The 25,435-nt window shown below is 41.2% G+C and overlaps 1 non-coding gene across 1 annotated transcript; it reads right to left on the bottom strand.

The window, feature by feature from the left end:
• Window positions 1-21,392: 21,392 nt before the first annotated feature.
• On the bottom strand, window positions 21,393-21,465 carry Trnaa-agc (transfer RNA alanine (anticodon AGC)). Its single transcript has one exon. It is a non-coding gene; the product is annotated as a tRNA-Ala (tRNA).
• Between the last annotated feature and the right edge of the window lie 3,970 nt (window positions 21,466-25,435).

The raw sequence follows: 25,435 nt of genomic DNA on the forward strand, positions 1-25,435 counted from the left end.
CGGCATATAAAAGTGTACTTTTTTGCTAACTGCTATACTAAAATTACAGTTTATTAGTCTTTGATTCACTACTCTGTGATGTGCAAACTAGTACCACACAGGTTGTAGCTTCATATTTTACCACGAGACCATTAATTTGTTAGGACTTTCCATCTGAATTTTCAGCCATATGGTTTATGAATTTTAGTCCGCTTTAAAACGTAACGTTTAAATGCCGATGATTTGGATTCGTGGGAGTATCGGTAATAATATCCACTGCTTTTGTTTATAGATGTAATAGAAGTTTATATGACGAAATGGCTTTACTGATAATCTCAACTCCCTATAGGATGGGAGAAAAAAACTAAAATTGCAACCTTTCCTCTCCAACCTCTACCTCATAAAAAAGAACTTCCACTGTTAATTCTGTCTCGATAATTAGTATCGCCGTCGTTCGCGTCTATGAACCGTTTAATACGCCTCTTTTTTTCTTCTTATCTCTAAATGCAGTTAACAGGGCAGAATGAAATTGCATTTATTGACAGAGTTAATGCTTCAGCTCGAGGCTGAAATGGAAGGCTTTGTGGGCTGAGCTGGATAATGTGATACATTTTGAGGGAGGTTACTCTAGAATAAACCGTACAAACTCTTCTGAAAACTAAGGACTTTTAAGTCATTCCTGTCGTGTAAGTTAACTTTATCAGCCTATATGAGCGTGAACTGTTTCAACTATTCCGGAAATCACGTATTTTCAAATGGTTTCATCAGTGTATCCGCAGTGCTGTGTTCATATTAATGGAGTCTCTCGTAGGTGATAGGGAGAGCATTTCGATATTTAACATTGAAGAACATAAACATTATTGTTCGATTTATTTGTTAGTTGCTCGGTTTTGTGCTAAAACGTCTTTGATCATACGCGAATTGTTATTGCGTGGGACAGTAGATCGATGATAACAGCTCTGAAAAATAAATGTTGTAAGGAAACGGAGATAGAAATCGTCTTTGATACTGCAGAAAAAATAATGAAACATCAAACTTAGCCGCACGTGAAAACAGTTCAAAAGTAAACTTAAATTTAGAAGACAGACTAACATAACTACAGAAAACTATATATTCCGGCAGCAGACGATTCAGATATATAGTACACAAACGCGCAGTTTAGAAGACAGGATAACACAATTACAGAAAACTGTGATTTCGACAGCAGGCGATTCAGATATTCAGTACACAAATGTACACAGATGATCTGGGACACAAGTACAGATAGTGTGAAGAAGTGGCTGTGGGTCTTTAGGCTACACAGTTACATTAGGAATAGGGAGATATTAAGCTATATTTTTTGAAAACCAGATACATAGTAATCAATATTTACATTATAAAAGTGTACAATGTACATGCTGCTAAAACTCAGAAAAGAGTCTGAATACGATCAATCCATGAAGAAGGTTCCCGGTTTTACCTCAGGGGCGTGCTTTTGGAGATATAAGGGCTGCGTAGTTTCGCCCCCGAGAAATTTCTAGAATATTGCTGAACATTCGAGAGCATTCCGCAACATTCCGAAATGTTCGGCAATGATCCGGGACGCTGTGGAAAGTTGAGGAATAGTCTTGAGTATTCGAGAAGGTTCCAGAATGTCTCGGAACATCCTAGATCGTTTTGGAACATTTCAGAACACTCTCGAATGCTATGGAATGTTTTAGAACATTATGGACAATTCGAAGCCTTTTTGGTATGTTCTGGAATTCGCTTTATACATCCCTATCCCATTTACAGGAATGTATAAAGCAAGACCGTCGTAGGATCGAACGTCAATTTCTTATCAGAGACCAAAGAAGGAACCGAAAAAGTAGTTCAGCGGGTGAATAAAAACAAAGAGTGAAGTGTGAGTGGTCAAAGGGATACAGTGACTGAATATAAATCGCAAATAAAATGTGAAAAGTGTGTGAAGTGTTGTTAGTGTATTTGTTAGTAAAAAGTTGGTTTGATTTATATTATAGCTAATGCCGAAACGTAAAAGAGGAAGAGATCTTGCCAGCTCTGAAACAAAACGGAGAAAACAAAAAGAAGAGTGAAAAAACGAAACCGATGAAGAGCGCGGGCACGTTTGTTTCCCAACAACCGACAATGAGCACCGTGAGAAGCAGAGAAGCCGAACAACAACGAAATGAACGGATTGAAGAATCTATAATTGCAACAAAATCTTATAATAAAAGACTGCAAACTGAAACCAGCCATGAAAATATCACCCTACCTGAAGCGCGGACGAGGACAAGTAAACAATACAACCTAACAAATGAAGCATTCCACAAGGACCCGACGAAAGAACATGACAAACACAGACACGTCGTAAGGAAAAATGGATAACATCTGAAAATTTTGCAACGCGAAAAAATGCAGTGGAGAAACACAAGGATTCTATTGCATGAACGGAAAATTTCGGTTACTACCACTGGAAACACCTCCGCAGGAATTTTTACATTATATGAACGGGAGATCTGCTGAATCAGAACCCTTCCTCAAAATATAAAAGCTTACAACTCCTGCTTTCAGATTACTTCTTTCGGTGTCACGTCGATCAGCACTAACAGTGATGAAGTCGATTATGTTTTTTCCAGCCAAGGACAAATTATCACAACATGAGATCATCATTAACTTGTCCAACGAAGACCAAATATTTCAGCAAGTATATTTCACCTAAAATGAAGAAATAGAAGTTGATCAATGACCTAGAGATATCAGTGGATTGAGACGAAAAGTAGTCCAAGATGCACAGAAGATCTTACACGAATACAAACTGATTCACATATTCAAAACAGCACTAGGCCGAATGATTTCTGATGGCAGTAAAGTTATAATTAGAGACAGCAAAAGACCCTCTGGAGAACACGAACGTCGATGTAATGCACTTCAGATAGCCGGAGTCGCCATCGTAATTGTGGACAATGTAAACACAAGCCGCGACACAGAGAGAGGGGAAAGAAAGAGATGAACAGAAAGGAGGGAGGATGATGTGGACTAATAGGATGTGGTGGGATACTGAGTTAATACAGAGGTACACATATTGCTGGGAACAAACCAAGTATTTAGGGGAAATCTTAATATCCTCTGATGTTTGATAATTATGCTGCTTAAATGTCCAAACACCTTTATACCAGACGTGACTAGGAGAATAGCCGACCGGGGTGACCGAATGGTTCTAGACGTTACAGTCTGGAAACCCCCGACCGCTGCGGTCGCAGGTTCGAATCCTGCCTCTGGACATGGATGTGTGTGATGTCCTTAGGTTAGTTAGATTTAAGTAGTTCTGAGTTCTAGGGGACTGACGACTCAGAAGTTAAGTCCCATAGTGCTCAGAGCCATTTGAACCATTTTTGACTAGGAGAATAGTGGAGCACACTTACATTTCCTCCACAATAATCAAGTTAGGGCTAAATTTATACTACGCTATTCTGAACACAAAAATTAAGGGACCGGAAGTACTAAATGACACTGTGTGAGGCACCCAGATGGATAACAAATAGAGTACATTAATAAGTTTAAAAGAAGTAGAATAAGTTAAAAGAAGTAGAACTTTTCTCTGACTATTTTTACATAAAAATGTGTTTGATCACCCAGTTTGCATGGTTCCATTCGGGGCAATGTACCTAAGGTAAAAAGAAAGCATGCACTATGAATATTGTGTAGTGCCAGTAACGCAACATTTGATGGTAATTTTCTCAAGGACGTGCCAATAAATGTACTCCTTAATGCTATTGTTGGAAACAAGCACCACTGAGGTAAGTGATACGTGATGTTTCGCCTCTGTCGGCGGAGAATGGAGTAAACCTCAAGGCGGTGCGCCATTGAAACAGCACAGAAATTCCCTTAGTCAGTGAATTTTTACTTAGCAAATTGTCGTCAGATTTTCAGAAGAGTTGTCCCTTAGATGTGTTACTGTATTGCAAAAAACAAGACAGTCTCCTTATAGAAATACTAGTGACTGCTGTAGTTGATTTTTTTCTCCAAGATTGTATCATTCATGTGACTTCTGGTAGCGTAACCAAATAGGATGATTAACTTAGTAATGGAATAGCGTCTTTGATTATTAAACAAAACGCTCTAGGTAGTGGCTAGTGATGGGAGGACTTGAATGAAGACAATCGATTCAGTCAGTTGTTGCGAAACAATCGGCTCGTTCAGTTTTAGTTTTACTTAACGCTTGAATTAATCATTCATTGTTTTGAGTTAAACCAGCCAATAGCCACAGTCCCATGAAAACAATCGATCCGATGGTTGTAGTTTTACCTGTTAGTTGGAATATTAGTGTTCAGTCTTTTGGAGTGAAACCAGTCTCTGGGAACAACCGAACTAAAACAACCGTCATAGTTCGTTGTAGGTTATCATATTTACTGAAGTTTTGAATTCTTTGTTTCCAAGCGAAGTCAGTTTGCATGTAGACGTCTGTCAGTTGTGTCGAAGAAGAAGATGATGATGATGATGTTTAATTTGTGGGGAGCTCAACTTCACGGTTATCAGCACCCGCACAAATTCCCAACTTTTTCTCAGTCCAATCTCGCCACCTTCATGAATGATGATGAAACGATGAGGACAAAACAAACACTCAGTCATCTAAAGGCAGGTGAAAAACCCTGACCCCGCCGGGAATCGAACCCGGGACTCCGTGCTCGGGAAGCGAGACCTGTCCAAGGGACTGACAAGGAAACATTAGCAACTTTGCCTCATATTTTAAGGGGAAATCACACTAGTAAAAAACACTGAGGGGAAAAAAGTCATGAGATACCGATATGGACGTATACAGATGACGGTAGTGTCGTGTACACAAGGTATAAAAGGCCATTGCAATGGCGGAGCTGTCATTTGCACTCAGGTGATTAACGTGAGAAAGTTTCCGATGTGATTATCACCCGCACAATGATAATTGACAGACTCTGAACGCGGAATGATAATTGGAGTTAGATGCGTGGGATATTTCATTTCGGAAATTATTCGGGAATTCAGTATTCAGAGATCCGCAGTATCAAGATTGCGCCAAGAATACTAAATTTCAGGCATTACCCCTCACCACGAACAACGGAGTGGCCGATGGCATTGACTTAAAGACCGAGAGCAGCAGCGTTTGCGTAGAGTTATCAGTGCTAACAGACAAGCAACTCTTCGTGAAATAACCGCTTAAATCAAAGTGGGACGTATAATGAACGTATCTGAATTTGGTATTAATGGGCTACGGGAGCAGACGACCGACGCGAGTGCCTTTGCTAACAGTACGGGTGGAGAACCGTGGAGAACTGTGGGGGTAAGCAAATGAGTAGCGATTTGCGTCAGTAAGAGCTGAAGGTAGGGTTCGAGTGTGGCGCACACCACACGAAGCCAAGAACCCAATTCGTCAGCGAGGCACGGTGCTTGGTGGTGGTGGCTCCATAATGGTGTGGGCCAGCTGAACCGATCATTGACTGGAAATGATTGTGTGTGGCTACTTGGAGACCATTTGGAGTCATTGTTGGACTTGATATTCCCAAAAACGAGGGAATTTTCATGGATGATTATGCTCCATGTCTCGAAGAACGTTCTGGACAAATGTCTCGAAGAACGTTCTGGACAATTCGAGTGAATGATCTGGGCACCAAGATCGCCCGACATTAATCCAATCGAACATTTGTGGGAAATAATAGAGAGGTCAGTTCGTGCACAAAATCCTGCGCCGAGGATGGCTATAGAGGCAGTAGGTCTCAAAATGTCTGCATAGGACCTCCAACGACTTGTAGAATTCATGCCATGTCCAGTACCTGCACTACGCCGGGCGAAAGGAGGTCCGATACGATATTTGGTGTCCCATGACTTTTTTCACCTCAGTGTATCAGCACCAACAGTCGACTCGCGCGAAAATTTAGGCTGTAAATCTGATGGTACGCTTTTATGACCTTCTAAAAGAACTGCTTTTAAATTTTCGCGTGCACCGGTTGTTTGTCGCTTCAAAGGAGAGGCAGGAGGACGACACATCTGCCCAACATGTTTTGAAATCGTCTTCCAGAACAAATATTACGCGAAAAATAGTAAGTTCAAAAATGGCACTATGGGACTTAACATCTGTGGTTATCAGTCCCAGAGAACTTAGAACTACTTAAACCTAACTAGCCCAAGGACATCACTCACATCCATGCCCGAGGCAGGATTCGAACCTGCGACCGTAGCAGTCGCACGGTTCCGGACTGCGCGCCTAGAACCGCGAGACCACCGCGGCCGGCTATGCCTCAATACCAAAATCAATAAACGTAAGCAACTGAAGAATTATTACGAAATGAATTTGTATTTTACAAATTTAATAACGCTTATCACTTTGAAGAATAGCGCATTACCTGCAAATGTACTTCACGTTAACAGTGACAGCATTAAAACTAAAAAAAAAAAAAAAAAAACTAAAAATTACGCACAATAGCGATGTTTGTAATGAAACTGGGCTACGTTACCTCTTTAATGACACACCCGTTCTTTCAATTCATTTACACTGGATTTGTGAATCGCAAAATAAAAATATTCAAAGCAAAGTAATCTGTGCCGCCATCAAAAGGCTAGAAACCACGCACTTCTACACAGTAAACAAAGCAATGTCGAATGGTTCAAATGGCTCTGAGCACTATGAGATTTAACATCTGAGGTCATCAGTCCACTAGAACTTAGAACTACTTAAAAGTAACTAACCTAAGGACATCACACACATCCATGTCCGAGGCAGGATTCGAACCTGCGACCGTAGTGGTCGCGCGATTCCAGACTGAAGCGCCTAGAACCTTTCGGCCATAACGGCCGGCTTACCAGTGTCAAAATAGCATTTTGTACTTTACTTCACGGTCGAGCGTTAAGCGGCCGCAGTGGGCCGCAGTTGGTTGACTGCTTCGGGAGAGGGAACCAAACAGCGAGGTCATCGGTCCATCGGAATAAGGAAAGATGGGGACGGAAGTCGGACGTGCCCTTTCAAAGGAACCATCCCGCCATTTGCCTAAAGCGATTTAGGGAAATCATGGAAAACCTAAATCTAATGGGGTTGATATCTAGCAATTCTACTTTCGTGCTTAAAATATGAAGTCAAGTTCGTGATGTTTCCTCGTGAGTGTTGTTTTTAGGCGGTTTGTCCACATTTATCTAGGCGAATGCTGATCTGGTTGACCATCCAAAGAATATTAACGAATGATGACAATTTTCACGAGAAGTGGCAGTATGTGCTTAGAAAGCAGATGATAAGCCACCAAACAAATGCCGGCCGAAGTGGCCGAGCGGCTCTAGGCGCTACAGTCTGGAACAGCGCGATCGCTACGGTCGCAGGTTCGAATCCTGCCTCGGGCATGGTTGTGTGTGATGTCCTTAGGTTAGTTAGGTTTAAGTAGTTCTAAGTTCTAGGGGACTGATGACCTCAGATGTTAAATCTCATAGTGCTCAGAGTCATTTAAACCATTTGAACCAAACAAATAGAATTTCCATGGTGTGTTATGCTTTCTGTTCGCGTCCCCTAGGCGCTTACCGAAAGAGATTCATCGATGATGAGTGAAACCCAGCATGAATATGGAAGCATAGATTTAGTAGATTTATATTTAAAAAGTAATTGTTCATTTATTTAAACTCAAGTTTACTGTGTGGAACCAATTAACACACTTTTAAAACGAACCAAATATTGATATTTAATGCCAAAAACACGAAAAATTCGTATTTAAGTAAATAAATGCGTAAATTTAGAAAATATGTTATTTGTAGATATATATGCCTTTTGTTTATCTCTCCTTAAACAAATTGGTAACCGTAATCATGGCTCACGTACAAACTTCCAGATGGCTGACGTGGCCGCAGAGACTAATTTTATTCTGGTCTTGCATTCGACTGAAAAAGAATCTGAAATAAAAAAGAATCGCAGGGCAACAGGTTGTTAAAACTAGACGCTTTTTCTGTCCGTAGTCCTGAGTTAGATCTCAGTCAAGGCTTAGATCTGAAATGAAAGTAATTAGCAATGACGGTTGAGGATTTTCCCTATTTCGCCAACGGATTTGTGAAAGAGCGAGGGAGCGGGTAGAGGTTCAGGGCTGTTGAGGTAGGAAATATACCCTAAAGGTGCAAGATTCAGCAATGATCAACGCCGAAGGATGCAAGCACTGGAAGCCACCACATTAAACAAACATAATGGGTGCCCACGGCAAATGCGTCCAGTTGTTGAGAACTTTTCATGATCATCTGTCCATTGGAAAAAATAATAGGTGACTGCAAAAGGGGACGTGACCATAAAAAATACTTAAAGATCAACGAAAAAGTAACACCCTAAGAGTAGAAAGTGCAGTGTCAGAAGTCTGAATGTGACAATGAAGCTAGAAAGTCTGAAAAAGTTATGGAATGACTCTATCGAGATAGTGAACTGGAGGAGGGGGGGGGGGGTAGTCAAATGAATATAGCGTAATATCAACAGCAGCGAAAAATTAGAAGACGATTCATCATGAACAGAAAGGTGGGAAAAAAGTGAGCATTGTGAACAGCTGTTATCAGAACGTACAACAAACCAATGATATGCCAAGTGTCTACGTAACCAGTCAGTGGGTAACTGTGTGTGTAAAGGGAGATGAAAATCTAATAATTGAAGGATACTGGAACGGTATAATATGGGAATGAAATGTAGACAGAGTTAATGGATAATACGATCTCGGCCTACAATAAATTTCAGTTAGTAGTAGCTAATACGCTGTTCTGTAAATAAAAAGGAAGTGGTACACTTGGAAAAGGCCAGGAGATACGGGAAATTGTCGGCTAGATTACATCGTTAGTGATTCAGAAGTCTATTATTGGATTGTAAGATGTATCCAGGAGCAGATATTGACTCATATTGTGATTAAATAATGATGAGGATTATACTGAAGTTTAGGAGACTCGTCCAGAAGTATCGGTGCGTAAAGCGTTGAGACACTGAAGTACTGAGAAACAATGATGTGGGTTTGAAGTTTCCGGAGGCTGTAGATACTGCCATATTCAATACCAGAACAGGCAGTTCAGATGAAGAGTAGTAGTGCACGAGACTGGAAAGCATACCATCGGACTTCCGGAAGAATATTACTCACAGAATCCTGTAGATACTAAAGGCAGATAATTCCAGAAACTGTCGGATTATAACCTTAGCTGCTCATGCACCCAAGTTGCTAACAAAAATAACGCACAAGAATGGAAAAGAAAATTAAAAATCTGTTGGAAGGTGATCATTCTGGCTTTAGGAAAGCTACGGCTCCACAGAGGCGGTTCTGACGTTGCACTTCTTAATGGAAACAATAATTAAGAAAAATATAGACACGTTCATAGGACTTGTCGACCTACAAAGAGCGTTAGATAGTGTAAAATGGCGCAAGATATTCGAAATTATCAGAAAAATAGGAGTAAATTACAGGGGAAGACGGATAATACACATTCTGTATAGGAACCAAGGGCGAACAATAAGACTGGAAGAACAAGAGAGAAATGATGGGATTAAAAGTATACGGCAGGGACGGAGTCGTCTTTCTCCCCTGTTGTTCAACCTGCACATCGAAGTAGTAGTGACGGATGTAAAAGAATGTTTCAGAAGTCAGATTAAAATTCAGCGTAAATGGGTCTCAATAATAAGATTCTCAAATAGCACTGCTATTCTTTGTGGAATTGTCAAAGAATTACATAACCTGTTGACTGGAAACAACAAGATACTAAGCACAGAAGGAAGACAAAATTACTGAGCAGCAGCAGAAAAGAGGGTAATGAAAATCTTAACATCCACCCTTGGTTCGTATACACAATGTGTATTATTCCGTCTTCCCCTGTAATTTACTCCTATTTTCCTGATAATTTCGAATACCTTGCGCCATTTTACACTGTTGAACGCTTTTTGTAGGTCGACAAATCCTGTGAACGTGTCTAGTAATGTGAAGGAACTCTGCTACTCTGCAAGCAAAGTAACGTATTACAGGCGAAGCAAGGAGGAAGTAAGACGCCTGCTAGAATGGGGAAAGAGGGCATTTCTCGCCAATGGAAGTCTTCTAGTGTCAGACATGGGTCTTAATTTGAGTACAAAATCGCTGAGGTTGTACGCCTGGAGTACAGAATTGTGTGCAGTGCATTAGGTTGCGGATCAAATCACGAACCTTCGCACTGTTGGCGGTTGTGTGTCAGTCGGCTGGGAACATTGAGCTTGGCGGCCACCATGGAGCTGCGGTGCTGCTTAAGAGCATTATGCTAAGTTCCGACAGCAGATTTAATGACTTCCCTTTTTTTTTGAAAGGGTGTAGTACTTTATTATATTTTATTTGTTGTCCAATTTGTTCTTATTTTGTTTTTGTGTATTTATTTGGATTCGAACGCAGGTCTCCTGCCCACTTTTTTAAATCTTTTTTTATTTATATAGATGTCAATGTGCGAACAGTCATAGTTAATCAAGCCTGGAAAACTAAAACAGAATGAAGACGCCATGGAAGATATGAAACATAAATAACATGAAAAGAAAGCTACCACGTAGTAGTTAGGCTTCCCAGCGACTGCGCCCACTGATAAAAAATGTTCAATATATGCTCGTTTGTAGATCGTTCTGACCTCATCTGCCACTGCCTGGAACATTCCAGCTGCACGGCGGGCTGTGAAAGGCACTCCATAGGTAGTTTGCGAAGCATTGTCGGTATCTGGTATGCCCGGAAATAGCATGATGTCTTTCTTGCAAATAGAGCCAGAAGTCAAGGAAATACTTGTGTCCGTCACGACAGAGGTAATGGACCGCATGTCCACGTATCCAGGTGACGAAGTCGGTTCGAGTCTTGGGGTAAAGTGTCTCATCCGGAAACAATAACGTGCGTGCAGATATATGCTCCGCCCTAACTCGCAAGAGATAAGCCAGCATCTGCCGCACTAGGTGCCAAACCGGTTGCCTTTTGTTTAATCTGAATCGGAAGATCAAACACTACGCACTCTCCTCAACCTTCTAAAATACCCGCGCTACAATTACGGCACAAGAATCAGTCCCCGCGAATGAAATCATAAGAAATCTTTCCCAGTTAGGTACTGAGTAACCGCTCAGCGTCTTCCAGCAAACAGTACGCACTCTTCTCAACCTTATAAAATACCCGCGCTACAATTACGGCACAAGAATCAGTCCCCGCGAATGAAATCAGAAGAAATCTTTCCCAGTTAGGTACTGAGTAACCGCTCAGCGTCTTCCAGCAAACAGTGCCGTACGATTTTTCGTACTGTCGAGACTTTAAAAATCCGTCTCATAAAAGAATGTAAGTTTTCAGCTCACTCGTCGTTAACTGTCGATGCAACTTCTGGTGTAATTTTATTATAAGTGTGTTAATTTCCGTGGCACTCATCAGCACTACTAATTAAATTTTCTCTTCGTAAGGAGTGACACTTCACTTCCTCTTCTGCAGATAGAATTTCCTCATGAATATGGATGCTGTCAGACTCAAAATACACGACGCTGGATACCTGTTAAAATATGAACAAAGTAGGAAGCGGGTGTCCTCTGTGGAGAGGCAACACATTTAAAACTTGGCAGGGGATATATTTAGCAGAGTCTGCATTATGCATTCATCCATCAGACGAAAAAGCGTTGCTGTACTTTTCTACCCTTTCAGTTAATGATATGCTAGCTACTGTAGGAGTAAAAAAAATTGTAATATTAGTAGTTGAGAGCAGGCATGCATATTTTTGTTATGTGACGAAGCAAAAATTTGATTTTTGCTGTCAGAACGCTCAGAGCAGATAAAATTATTTCGGTTCAACAGTTATGCTCTCTAAGTTATTAGGTGAAAATGTATGCCACACCGATAGGTCAATGAATGAATCGTCCAAGCTCCTGCTAATCACTGGAGGTCACCTAAAGTGCGACTGTATCCCACTGAAATTTCTTGATAGTGAAACGTCCCCTTAGAAAAATTATTACAAGATTGTGCTTAAACTGACACACAATATTTTTAGCGCAACGCAATCTGACTTTCAATAATCCCTACAAGAGAATGGCCCTGACTAACATTAACCTATACGTTTCACAAATCACTTACCTCACAAAAATCTTCGTTACTCGAACTACTGCAATACAGCGAGCGCCACTACTGCCAGCTAACTAAAAGATTCAAACTACGGAAGTCACTAACTACTGATAGGCACAGTTAGCAAATGAAAGATTTTAATAGAGAACAAACAATATATTTACCTTTATAGTCATAATATATATAGCAGTTCATGACATCCATTCTTACAAATTTCAAAACTCCGCCATCTCTCTCCCCACGTCCACCACTGTTGGCAGCTCACCTCCAACTGCGCAACGCTACGCGCTGTTAGCATCCAGCTGCCGCTGCCCAACACTACAATGGCAGACAACAATGCAAACCAGCCACAGACTACACACAGCACAGCCAGTGATTTTTATCCAGAGTGGTACGTGGCGGCGGCGTTACCAATAAAAAAACCTAAACAGCCTACTTACATAACCCCCATGCTCCCCACAAAAAAATTTAGAAGTTGTTTTGGGCAGTGGCCAATACAGATTTGAAAATTTTTTTCATAATTAAAATAACAAAGAAATGAAATGCACACACTTATCGATACAATGTTGGTCAAAAGCTAAAACATTCTCATAGTCCATAAAGACAGTCCTGATCATTCATCAAAGTAAAATTGCAGTGTTTTTCTCAAAGTCTGAGTAGTAAAAGAGAATTCCAGGTTCGAATCCTGGCAGGGTCGCCATATGAAACGTCCCCTTAGAAAAATTATTACAAGATTGTGCTTAAACTGCCACACAATATTTTTTGTGCAACGCAATCTGACTTTCAATAATCCCTACAAGAGAATGGCCCTGACTAACATTAACCTATACGTTTCACAAATCACTTACCTCACAAAAATCTTCGTTACTCGAACTACTGCAATACAGCGAGCGCCACTACTGCCAGCTAACTAAAAGATTCAAACTACAGAAGTCATTAACTACTGATAGGCACAGTTAGCAAATGAAAGATTTTAATAGAGAACAAACAATGTATTTACCTTTATAGTCATAATATATATAGCAGTTCATGACATCCATTCTTACAAATTTCAAAACTCCGCCATCTCTCTCCCCACATCCACCACTGCTGGCGGCTCACCTCCAACTGCGCAACGCTACGCGCTGTTAGCATCCAGCTGCCGCTGCCCAACACTACAATGGCAGACAACAATGCAAACCAGCCACAGACTGCACACGGCACAGCCAGTGATTTTTATTCAGAGTGGTACGTGGCGGCGGCGTTACCAATAAAAAAACCTAAACAGCCTACTTACAATAGATACTGTGGAATATGGGGGTAAAGAGCGTGAAGTAAGACAAACATCTCTGAGGTAATGTTTGGATTTAAAAATCCACGTTTTCTAGATTGTGACTTCAAAACTAATGCTGAACTCTGTGTGATATCCCAAAAAGTAAGCTGACCAAAACGCTAAACGAAGCTGTCTTCCAACATGTAAACCACTACCAAGCAAGCTGTCCCACTCATAATTCGTCTGGTAAGTTTTACGTTCTTCACAGAGCATGTGGTCCACTTTAAGGGGATGGTGGGAAATTGGCATGCAGTAGATGATGGTTTTCTTGCGGACTACTTGTTTACTTGAGACGGTAACAATCTGTAGTCTAAGATGTCACACAATAACTAATAATGCAAGAGTGAAGTCAGCCTTGTGCTTGTAGACATGCGAACATAAGATTGAGCAGTGGTTGTACAATTACAGTCCGTGTCCTTAAAAAAGCAGTTAGAATATAATTTGAACCGATTATTATTGCAAGACATTTATTACTAGTTGGAAATTTGGTAACGATTTAAAGACTTTACTTACTTTTCTAAAACGTAACTTATTTTTGTTGATATGTTGTATAGTTCGGTTAGTTTATAAATTCATTTTTATATATGTTTCACAATATACCATTAAAAATAAAATGCCGTGTGACTAGGGCCTCCCGTCGGGTAGACCGCTAGCCAGCTGCAAGTCTTTCGATTTGACGCCACTTCGGCGACTTGCGCGTTGATGGGGATGAAATAACGATGATTAGTACAACACAACACCCAGTCCCTGAGCGGAGAAAATCTCCACCCAGCCGCGAATCGAACCCGGGCCCGTAGAATTGACATTTTGTTGCGCTCACCACTTTTTTATGTTTCTTTTCTGATCTCATTTTGTTTGCCACTGGTGGCTGCATTTGTTCGGGGCGGACGTCCCATGGTACGTGTTTAAGTTCATCGTTGACCCATTCACTCAGTTTTTTTATTACAGAGGGCAGCCTTCTGATCGAACGCGCTGAGCTACCGTGCCGGCGAGAGTAGTCCTATTTACCTCGGGTAATGTAAACCAAAGAAAGAGTAAAGTAATTTATTAACAAACTATTATTTAAAGAAATTTATGAAAAATCTGTTACTTATATTTATTATGAATGGTCTAAGTGTTGCTAGTGAGATCAGGTGAAAAAGCTTGACAGAAAATGGGTAAATCCCAATATTGGGAATTTGGACAATGCTCAGATTCTAAAGAGATCCGGCAGTGCACCTGCACCGGCGGAGTGTCGGATAAGCTGCAAGACAGGTTTTTAGAGCTTTGTGAACTCAACACTAACTCACAGTTACATAATAAAGCAAACATCTATGATGTTAGAAAAATCAGGATCATCCCGTGACACAACAATATTTTCAATATCTTTAAAGCTACAGTAATTAATATTTTACACTGTCTAAACATTTTAACAATGAATCTTTTAATCAACAACTTTTAAACGCTTCATTCGATTTCAACAAACGATATCTCAGGTATACTGCATTACACTATAGCTATCATCCGCCATATCTGTATATATTTTATTTTTTGATTTATGATGTCCTTTATATCTTTTTCATTATGCAAATGTCTGTCAGAACATCGTGTTGTCCACAATAACACAGCAGATGAATGCAGCACGAATACCTCATATGTTGACGTAATTGTGTATTTCTTTAATGAATATGTTAATATTTTTGCGAGATATTCATTTCACTATTGATTACAAAAACTGATGCAACATCAGGGTAATTTAAAGAAGTGGACAAGCGCATGTGTTAGTTGCCACAACTATTGTAAAAAGTGCCAAAAGACGCTTTTGTCAAGAGGCCTAAATAGTTGTTTAAACATTAGTTTATGACAGTCTGTTGCCATCTAACATGAGAGCACTTGCACAAGAATGATGGCTTATTTATTTATGAACAAACTATTATTTATGTTTATTATAAATGATTTGAGTGTGACTGAATGTTTATAATATTTCTTTATTTAAATATTGTTGTAATATATTACAAGGTGTACAACTTTGCGTCCGCCGTTTGCCGATAGGTGGCGACAACGGTAAGTAGCGGTCGAAAGAAACAGATTGCAGACGTCAGGCAGTTAGCTTCGACCTCGGTCAGCATAACCTCATTCAAACATCAGTCGATTTGTGTCTGCATCATAAAGTGGTTCTTGATTGAAAATGTCAGTTTACGAGCCTAATTCTCATCGCTTGTGGGAGGTGTTAACGTTTTGTTTCAATATGAAGAAAACAGTGGCTGAGTCTCATCGAATGCTCTCAGATACGTATGGTAAGGACGCTGTTAATGAAAGAACGTGTCGTGACTGGTTTCAACGCTTCAAGAACGGTGATTTTAACGTCATAGACCGGCGTAGTGGTGGAAGAGAGAATGTTTTCGAAGATGCAGAATTGCTGGGTGAAGACTCGAGTTACACTCAGGAAGAATTGGCACGATTAGTGGGAGTGGCACAGCAAGCCATTTCAAAACGTCTCAAGGGTTTGGCTATGATTCAGAAAGAAGGACCTTGGGTCCCGTGTGAGCTGAAACCAAGAGACACTGAACGGCGTTTGTGTGTTTGTGAACAGTTGCTTCAGAACCAAAAACGGAAGTGATTTTAGCATCGCATTGTGACCTGGGACGAAAAAGGGTTCGTTACGATAGCCCTAAACGCAAAAATTCATGGTGATATCCCGGCCATGCTTCCACGTCGACGGCCAAACCGAATATTCACGGTCCAAGATCATGCTCTGCATTTGGTGGGACCAGGTCGGTGTCGTGTATTATGAGGTGTTAAAACCAAGTTAAACAATCACAGATCCTCGTTATCGAACGTAATTAACGCGTTTGAGCAGAGCATTAAAAGGCAAACAGCCGCAATACAGCGAGAGTGCACGATGATAAAGTGATTTTGCAGTACGACAACGCTCGACCCCACGTTGCATCAAAAAGTTCAAATGGCTTTGAGCATTATGGGACTTAACATCTGAGGTCATCAGTCCCATAGACTTAGAACTATTCTAACATAACGAACCTAAGGACATCACACACATCCATTCCTGAGTCAGGATTCGAACCTGCGACCGTAGCAGCAGCGCGGTTCCGGCCTGAAGCGGCTAGAATCGCTCGGCCACAACGGCCAGCCCCCACGTTGCAAAAGAGGTCAAAAAGTACTTGGAAACGTTAAACTGGGATATCCTACCCCATCCGCCGTATTCTCCAGACATTGCTCACTCTGACTATCACCTGTTTAGATCAATGGCGCATGGCCTGGCTGAGAAACACTTCCGATCTCATGTAGAAGTCACAAATTGTATCGATTCGTGGATCGCTTCAAAAGATGAACAATTTTTTCGACAAGGCTTTTGTACACTGCCCGAAAGATGGGAGAATGTAGTGGCCAGCGATGGAAAATACTTTGAATGATACTTGCGTAACGAATTTGTTTCATTATAGCCTCAAATGTTGGGGAAAAACGGCAGAAGCAAAGTTGTACACCATGTAGCTTTTGCGGGACCTGATCAAGTGTAGACAGACCATGTCTGTAGATCTTAAGAACGATGTAATTTTGGGAAGGAAGGCCTTGAACCAATGGAAAAGCGGGCGGTGGAGGAGGACCATCGGAGTCAAGTGCAGATGACTTCTTTCAGAGTGGTGCGCTCAAGGGAGCGATTCTGGGCACCTTAGGTTGAGATCTTGAAGAAGACAGTTTTATACGATTTCTTGAAGAAGGCAGACCTGTCTGTGGTATTGTGAGAGATTTGATCAGGTGGGTGACTGATTCTGGGCGGTTAACGGCCGCTACTGGCGATATAGTGTGTTTATCGGTGGAGTAGGTGACAGATGGCGCGCGGTGATGGCAGCTACAATATTCTACCTTTTGCCGATTGCAGTACGGGACTGTGAATAGACCGAGTAACAGTTCGCCCTCATTGTCTCACGTGTTTTAATTTGCAAATCATCATGCTGAACTCTGAGCTATTTTGAGCTGGTGAATATTTTGTTGTATTGTGATCATGTATTGGACTCAGTTTGTCGTGCGTCTCTTATAACTGCTTAGCTTGGTAATTCTTCTATCGTTTTCGTAAGGCTCACAACGCAAGCTTACTGTTTTTGGTACCGTTATTTTCCGTCTGGGTATCGTAGAACTTTTAATGGTTCAAATGGCTCTGAGCACTATACGACTTAACTGCTGAGGTCATCAGTCGCCTAGAACTTAGAACTAATTAAACCTAACTAACCTAAGGACATCAAACACATCCATGCCCGAGGCAGGATTCGAACCTGCAACCGTAGCGGTCGCTCGGCTCCAGACTGCAGCGCCTAGAACCGCACGGCCACTCCGGCCGGCTTATCGTAGAACTACTTTCCATTTAGTTGAGATATACTTTCCTGTATAAACATTATTCAACATAATTCCCTGGAGTGGTCTATGTCAGTTACAGACGTTAAAATAAAAACATTTCATTAATTATTCATTTATCTTTTAATATTCCTTCGTATTTTATTAATTCGCAGTTCTGTTCAGTGCATGTACTATTTGACTGCAGGGTTACAGCCACAGATTATTATTTGCAGCAGGTTAGCAGCTGGGCATGAAAGCAGATGTGCGCGGCTCGATTTTGTATGACTATCGAGCTACTGTTTTTAAACAGAGCCGATCTTAGCCCAGATACCTAAGGTGCGAGTGACATCAGGTAAAGACGCAACCGGTTCGCTGGCATGGACTGCTGGTTAGAGAGCAATTACTCAGCAGAAAACTGCTACGTATCATCGCAGGCTGACATCCAAATCCACCAAAAGTAAACGCAAACTACATCCGTTTAAAAGAGCAGATAAAAATTATACTAGCGCTTTCCTAAGACAATCTGCACTCCTTGCCAATTAACTATGTAAGTGTGGACCGGATGTGTCTTAAATTCAGAGAAATAGTGTCTAAGGCAAATGAGAGATTTATTCAGAATAAATTAATAAAAGATGATGCTGATTCCCCACGGTACACAAAACAGGTTAGAACACTATAGCAGAAGCAATGAAAAAGCGTGCCAAATTTAAAAGAAAGCGAAATCTCCAAGACTAGAGATGTTTTACTGAAGGTCGAAGGTTCTGCGGACTTTAGTACAAGACGCTTTTAATAGCTTCCACAACGAAACTCTGTCTCGAAATCTGACAGCAAAACTAGAGAGATTTTGGTCGTTCGTAAAGTACACAGCTGCAATACACAATCAAGCGCGCGATTCTGATGGTAACATTACTCACAACAGCGCCACTAAAGCGAAGTTATCAATTACTGTTTTTTGAAGTTACTTCACCAGGAAGACGAAGTAAATATTCCAGGAATCGAATCAAGAACGACTGCCAACATCAGTAACTTAGAAGGTGTAGCGAGGCAGTTTAAAACACTTCATAAAGTTAGTTCTTCCGGTCCAGACTGCATACCATGTAGGTTTCTTCCAGAGTTTGCTGATACGATAGCCACAATCATAAACAACTGCTCGCTGGATGAAAGATCTGTACCAAAAGACTGGAAAGTTGCAAAGGTACACCAGTCACCAAGAAAGGAAATAATTTGGTGAATTACAGGTACATATCACTGACGATGATTTACAGTCGAATTTTGGAAAATACGCTGTCTTCGAACTTCATGCGCTACCTCGAACGTAACGGTCTATTGACACACAGTGAGCACAGATTCAGGAAGTATCATTCTTGTGAAACGCATCCAACTCTTTGATCGCACGAAGTAATGAGTGCTATCGACAGGTGATCTCAAATTGATTCCATATTTCTATATTTTCAGGGGGCTTCTGACACCGTTCTGCTCAAGAGGCCGCGCGACCGCTACGGTCGCAGGTTCGAATCCTGCCTCGGGCATGGATGTGTGTGATGTCCTTAGGTTAATTAGGTTTAATTAGTTCTAAGTTCTAGGCGACTGATGACCTCAGCAGTTAAGTCGCATAGTGCTCAGAGCCATTTGAAACATTTTTTGCACAAGAGACTTCTACTCAGATTGCATGTATACCGTGTGTCGCTTCAGTTGCCTGATTAAATTTGCGATTTTTTGTCAGAAAGGGCAGAGTACGTAGTAATCGACGGAGAAATCATCGATCAAAGCAGAAGTGATATCTAGCGTTCCTCCAGGAAGTCTTACAAGCCCTCTGCTATTCCTACTCTATATAACCGATTTAAGGACAATGCGAGAAGCTCTCTTAGATTGTTTGCAGATGAGACTATCATTTATCATCCAGTAAACTCATCAGAAGAACCAAGTGCAAAATGACTGAGACACTATATCTATGCAGTGCGAAAAGTTGCATTTAGCCCTAAGTAATGAAAAATGTGATGTCATTCAGATAAGTACAAAAAGAAAGCCGTTGAATTTTGGTTACAAAACAAATCACACAACTTTAAAATCTGTCGGTTCAACTAAATACCAAGGAATTAAAACTACGAAGAACGTAAATTGAAATGATCACATAGCTAATATTTTGGAGAAGACGAAACAGAGATTGAGTTTTATTGGTAGAATACTCGTAAGCTGCAATAGGTCAGCTAAACAGACTGCCTACGCTACGCTTGTTCGTCCTCTGCTCGAATAGTGTTGTGCAGCTTGAAATCCTTACAAGAAAGGATTGACGGAGAACATCGAAAAATTTCAAACGACGCAACTCGTTTTGTATTATCGCGAGATATGGAGTAAGTGTCACGGATATGGTAAGCTAGTTGAGGTGTCAATCTTTAAAACAAAGGCTTTCTTCATCGCGGCGAGATCTTTTCACGAAACCTTAATCACCAACTTCTTTGGCCGGCCGGTGTGGCCGAGCTGTTCTACGCGCTACAGTCTGGAACCGCGCGACCGCTACAGTCGCAGGTTCGAATCCTGCCTGGGGCATGAATGTGCGTGTTGTCCTTAGGTTAGTTAGGTTTAAGTAGTTCTAAGTTCTAGGGGCTGATGACGTCAGAAGTTGAGTCCCATAGTGCTCAGAGCCATTTGAACCAACTTCCTTCCCTGAACGTGAAAATATTTTACTGTCGGCAACCTGCATGCGGAGAACTGATCACTGTAGTAAAATAAGAGAAATCTTAGCTCTTACAGAAAGATTTAAGCGTGGAACGGTAGAGAAGTAGTCTGAAAGTGCTTCGAAGAATCCTCTGTCATGCACTTAACTGTGTATTGCCGAGTTATGATCACAGTGTTATTATTATTATTATTATTATTATTATTAATATACACAAAGAACCCAGCAATTATATGATTTACAAAGAGTATGTATGGTGCATGCTTTTTAACTTTGTTGATTTTAAATGCAAGTGCATGGTGCCCTAAGGACAGGAAGGTACAGAGGGCGCACGCGTTCACACACACACACACACACACACACACACACACACACACAGTTCCCGAACACAGAGCATGGAAAAGAATCGTGACATCCAAGATGAACTGATACCAGATATTTGACAGTGACGTGAACGACAACAAAAACAAAGAAAGGAATGGGCTAGAAAGCAAATATAACGTGCGCTGACTTAGAACCAAGCAGTAAGCAACTGTTTCATCGACTCTTTTGTTCTTAGTCTAACAAAACATCTTTCGTCATTTTGAAAATGAAAGGGTTCGAAGAGAATACGTTTTCATTTTAAAGTTTATTTAGGTTCCAATGTGAGTGATATCTGTCTGCACACAGGAGTAATGGTTTCAGCAAGGTCAGGAATGACTGATCAACGGGAAAGTGATGAGCCCAAATGCAGTATCTGTAGTCAGTACGCACCGCAGGAATCGAATTGAAACATCGTAAATGCTGTTTGCTACAGAATTACTATTCACGAAGATAGACAGTAGAGCCATCCATTAAGGTTAATGGTAAACAGTACGGTGTTAATAGCAACTTACAAGCTTCAGATTATATTTCAGCCCGTATCAACACTGTTTTAAGCAGAATATATCTGTTATGACGAACAAAAAAGCAACTCAATTAGTCAACCACGGCTTTGTTATTCGTAAACAGTCTGAAAAACTGGAGCAGGAAAATTGCTAAAATGCAGGTAGCACTCCTAGAAATTAGGGACATCATAAAATAATAGTTCTGGAGGCGCCGGGTATCGATCCCGGTACCTCTCACATGCTAAGCGAGCGCTCTACCATCTGAGCTACGCCCCCAGACAGTAGCCAATGTCTCAGTGGTGTGCTTTCCAGGTCAGCGCCTTTGGCTACCCGCTGGACCACGCATACCTGTAGCTGCTACCAGCAGAACTGCGCCCAAGCGCAACGGCGAAAGTTCGGCCACGCGCAGCGCATGCGTAACTGCAGCCTCCACGTCTTCACAACTAGAAGCTCTGATAAAAGATGGCACTAAGCTGCTGTCTCGAGAGTACAGTTAATATGAACCAATGTGAATCGATGAAGTTGAAGGTGGTCGCCCGACACTGAGTGAAGTCATTGCGTTTTTTTTTTCCGTCGGTCTCGATGAGCATCTACGATAATTTCTTGGACTACCAAGTTTGTATCCCTAATCAGTGTATTTTTTTAAGTAAGTCTCTGATGATGCCCAGAGCATCCTGCTTTGTCGATTGAACGACGGGTCATCCTATGCCATCGGTTTATTTATATGCTGTCTGGAGGAGCGGGAGTTCGTCACACCGCTCTACCGGCCATTGTAAGCTTTCCAGAGCTTGGAGCCGGTAAGCATTCAAGTAGCTCCTCAATGGGCCTCAGGAGGCTGTTCGCACTGTGCGCCTGTCGTCCCTGCCAGTACCAGGAAATAAACCCACGTCCTCCTCACGGCAGGCTACCGCTCAGGTACGGAGGTGTAATCACGATGGATGAGGATTTAGAAATATCTGTACATCAACTGTAATAGTGCCCTTCCACCTTATATGGCTAGTAGAGTCGTAATGTCTTTGTTCTGTGTGTCATTTCTGTTTAGAAAGTCGTAAATTTCAGAAGATGGGTTAATTTAAAAAAAAATTACGTCTTCTTGCAATATACTTGCTTTTTTTAGATTGTCCCCTGTCCAAATCTGTCTCTGCTTGTGGCAGCTGTAGAAAACATAGGGAAGGCGTGCAGATGTATTACCTGTCCCTAATCCTTTGAATTCTGCTGACTCAGGACTATGGAGTCGAAGGATCAGGGAAAAGTGTGCCACTTGTAGGTTGCGGTGAAAGATCTCCTTTTGGAGCACTGTGGCTCGAAAGGAAGTGTCGAAATTGACAGTGCCGAATGCTTTACTTTAGATGACGAAGAATAATACTAAGGCCTGAAACATTTTCCTCTGGAATTTATAATACAACATGCTACTATTATGAAAACTTTGTCCATTTCGTCTCGAAAAATAAAAATACTGATTATTATGCAATTCCTCCCCCTACTCCCCCACCCCATGAACCATGGACCTTGCCTTTGGTGGGGAGGCTTGCGTGCCTCAGCGATACAGATAGCCGTACCGTAGGTGCAACCACAACGGAGGGGTATCTGTTGAGAGGCCAGACAAACGTGTGGTTCCTGAAGAAGGGCAGCAGCCTTTTCAGTAGTTGCAGGGGCAACAGTCTGGATGAATGACTGATCTGCCCTTGTAACACTAACCAAAACTGCCTTGCTCTGCTGGTACTGGGAACGGTTGAAAGCAAGGGGAAACTACAGCCGTAATTTTTCCCGTGGGCATGCAGTTTTACTGTATGATTAAATGATGATGGCGTTCTCTTGGGTAAAATATTCCGGAGGTAAAATAGTCCCCCATTCGGATCTCCGGGCGGGGACTACTCAAGAGGGCGTCGTTATCAGGAGAAAGAAAACTGGCGTTCTACGGATCGGAGCGTGAAATGTCAGATCCCTTAATCGGGCAGGTAGGTTAGAAAATTTAAAAAATGAAATGGATGGGTTAAAGTTATATATAATGGGAATTAGTGAAGTTTGGTGGAAGGAACAAGACTTCTGGTCAGGTGACTACAGGGTTATAAATACAAAGTCAAATAGGGATAATGCAGGAGTAATTTTAATAATGAATAAAAAATAGGAATGCGGGTAAGCTACTACAAACAGCACAGTGAACGCATTATTGTGGCCAAGATAGACACGAAGCCCACGCCTACTACAGTAGTACAAGTTTATATGCCAACTAGTTCTGCAGATGACGAAGAAATTGAAGAAATGTATGATGAAATAAAAGAAATTATTCAGCTAGTGAAGCGAGGCGAAAATTTAATAGTCATGGATGACTGGAATTCGGTAGTAGCAAAAGGGAGAGAAAAAAACGTATTAGATGAATATGGATTGGGGCTAAGAAACGAAAGAGGAAGCCGCCTGGTAGAATTTTGCACAGAGCACAACTTAATCATAGCTAACACTTGGTTCAAAAATCATAAAACAAGCTTGTATACATGGAAGAAGCCTGGAGATACTGACAGATTTCAGACAGATTACATAATGGTAAGACAGAGATTTAGGAACCAGGTTTTAAATTGTAAGACATTTTCAGGGGCAGATGTGGACACTGACCACAATCTATTGGTTATGAACTCTAGATTAAAACTGAAGAAACTGCAAAAATGTGGGAATTTAAGGAGATGGGACCTGGATAAACTGACTAAACCAGAGGTTGTACAGAGTTTCAGGGAGAGCGTAAGGGAACAAATGGCAGGAATGGGGGAAAGGAATGCAGTAGAAGAAGAATGGGTAGCTTTGAGGGATGAAGTAGTGAAGGCAGCAGAGGGCAAAGTAGGTAAAAAGACGAGGGCTAGTAGAAATCCTTGGGTAACAAGAAATATTGAATTTAATTGGTGTAAGGAGAAAACATAAAAATGCAGTAAATGTAGTAGGCAATAAGGAATACAAACGTCTCAAAAATGAGATCGACAGAAGTGCAAAATGGCTAAGCAGGGATGGCTAGAGGATAAATGTAAGGATGTAGAGGCTTATCTCACTAGGGGTAAGACAGATACTGCCTACAGGAAAATTAAAGAGACCTTTGAAGGAATGAGAACCAATTGTATGAATATCAAGTGCTCAGATGGAAATCCAGTTGTAAGCAAAGAAGGGAAAAGAGAAATTTGGAAGGAGTGTATAGAGGGTCTATACAAGGGAGATGTACTTGAGGGCAATATTATGGAAATGGAAGAAGATGTAGATGAAGGTGAGATGGGAGATATGATACTGCGTGAAGAGTTTGACAGATCACTGAAAGACCTGAGTCGAAACAAGGCCCCAGGAGTAGGTGACATTCCATTAGAACTACTGACGGCCTTGGGAGAGCCAGTCCTGATAAAACTCTACCATCTGGTGAGTAAGATGTATGAGACAGGCGAAGTACCCTCAGACTTCAAGAAGAATATAATAATTCCAATCCCAAAGAAATCAGGTGTTGACAGATGTGAAAATTACCGACATTTCTAGCATTTGTAGACTTAGAGAAAGCTTTTGACATTGTTGACTGTAATACTCACTTTCAAATTCTGAAGGTGGCAGGGGTAAAATGTGGGGAGCGAAAGGCTATTTACAATTTATATAGAACCCAAATGCCAGTTATAAGAGGTGAGGGGCATGAAAGGGAAGCAGTGGTTGGGAAGGGACTGAGACAGGGTTGTAGCCTCTCCCCGATGTTATTCAGTCAGTATATTGATAACGCAGAGAAGGAAACAAAAGAAAAATTCAGAGTAGTTATTGAAATTCATGGAGAAGAAAAAAAAAACTTTGAGGTTCGCCGATGACATTGTAATTGTGTCAGAGACAGCAAAGGACTTGGAAGAACAGTTGAACGGAATGAATAGTGTCTTGAAAGGAGGATATAAGATGAACATCAACAAAAGCAAAAAGAGGATAATGGAACGTAGTCGAATTAAGTCGAGAGATGTTGATGGTATTAGGTTAGGAAATGAGACACGTAAAGTAGCAAAGGAGTTTTGCTATTTGGGGAGCAAAATAAGTGATGGCGGTCGAAGTAGAGAGGATATAAAATGTAGACTGACAATGGCAAGGAAAGCGTTTCTGAAGAAGCGAAATTTGTTAACATCGAGTATAGATTTAAGTGTCAGGAAGTCGTTTCTGAAAGTATTTGTATGGAGTGTAGCCATGTATGGAAGTGAAACATGGACGATAAATAGTTTAGACAAAAAGAGAAGAGAAGCTTTCGAAATGT

The sequence above is a fragment of the Schistocerca gregaria genome, chromosome 1 (assembly GCF_023897955.1).
Source record: "Schistocerca gregaria isolate iqSchGreg1 chromosome 1, iqSchGreg1.2, whole genome shotgun sequence".
NCBI classification, from domain to species: Eukaryota; Metazoa; Arthropoda; class Insecta; order Orthoptera; family Acrididae; genus Schistocerca; species Schistocerca gregaria.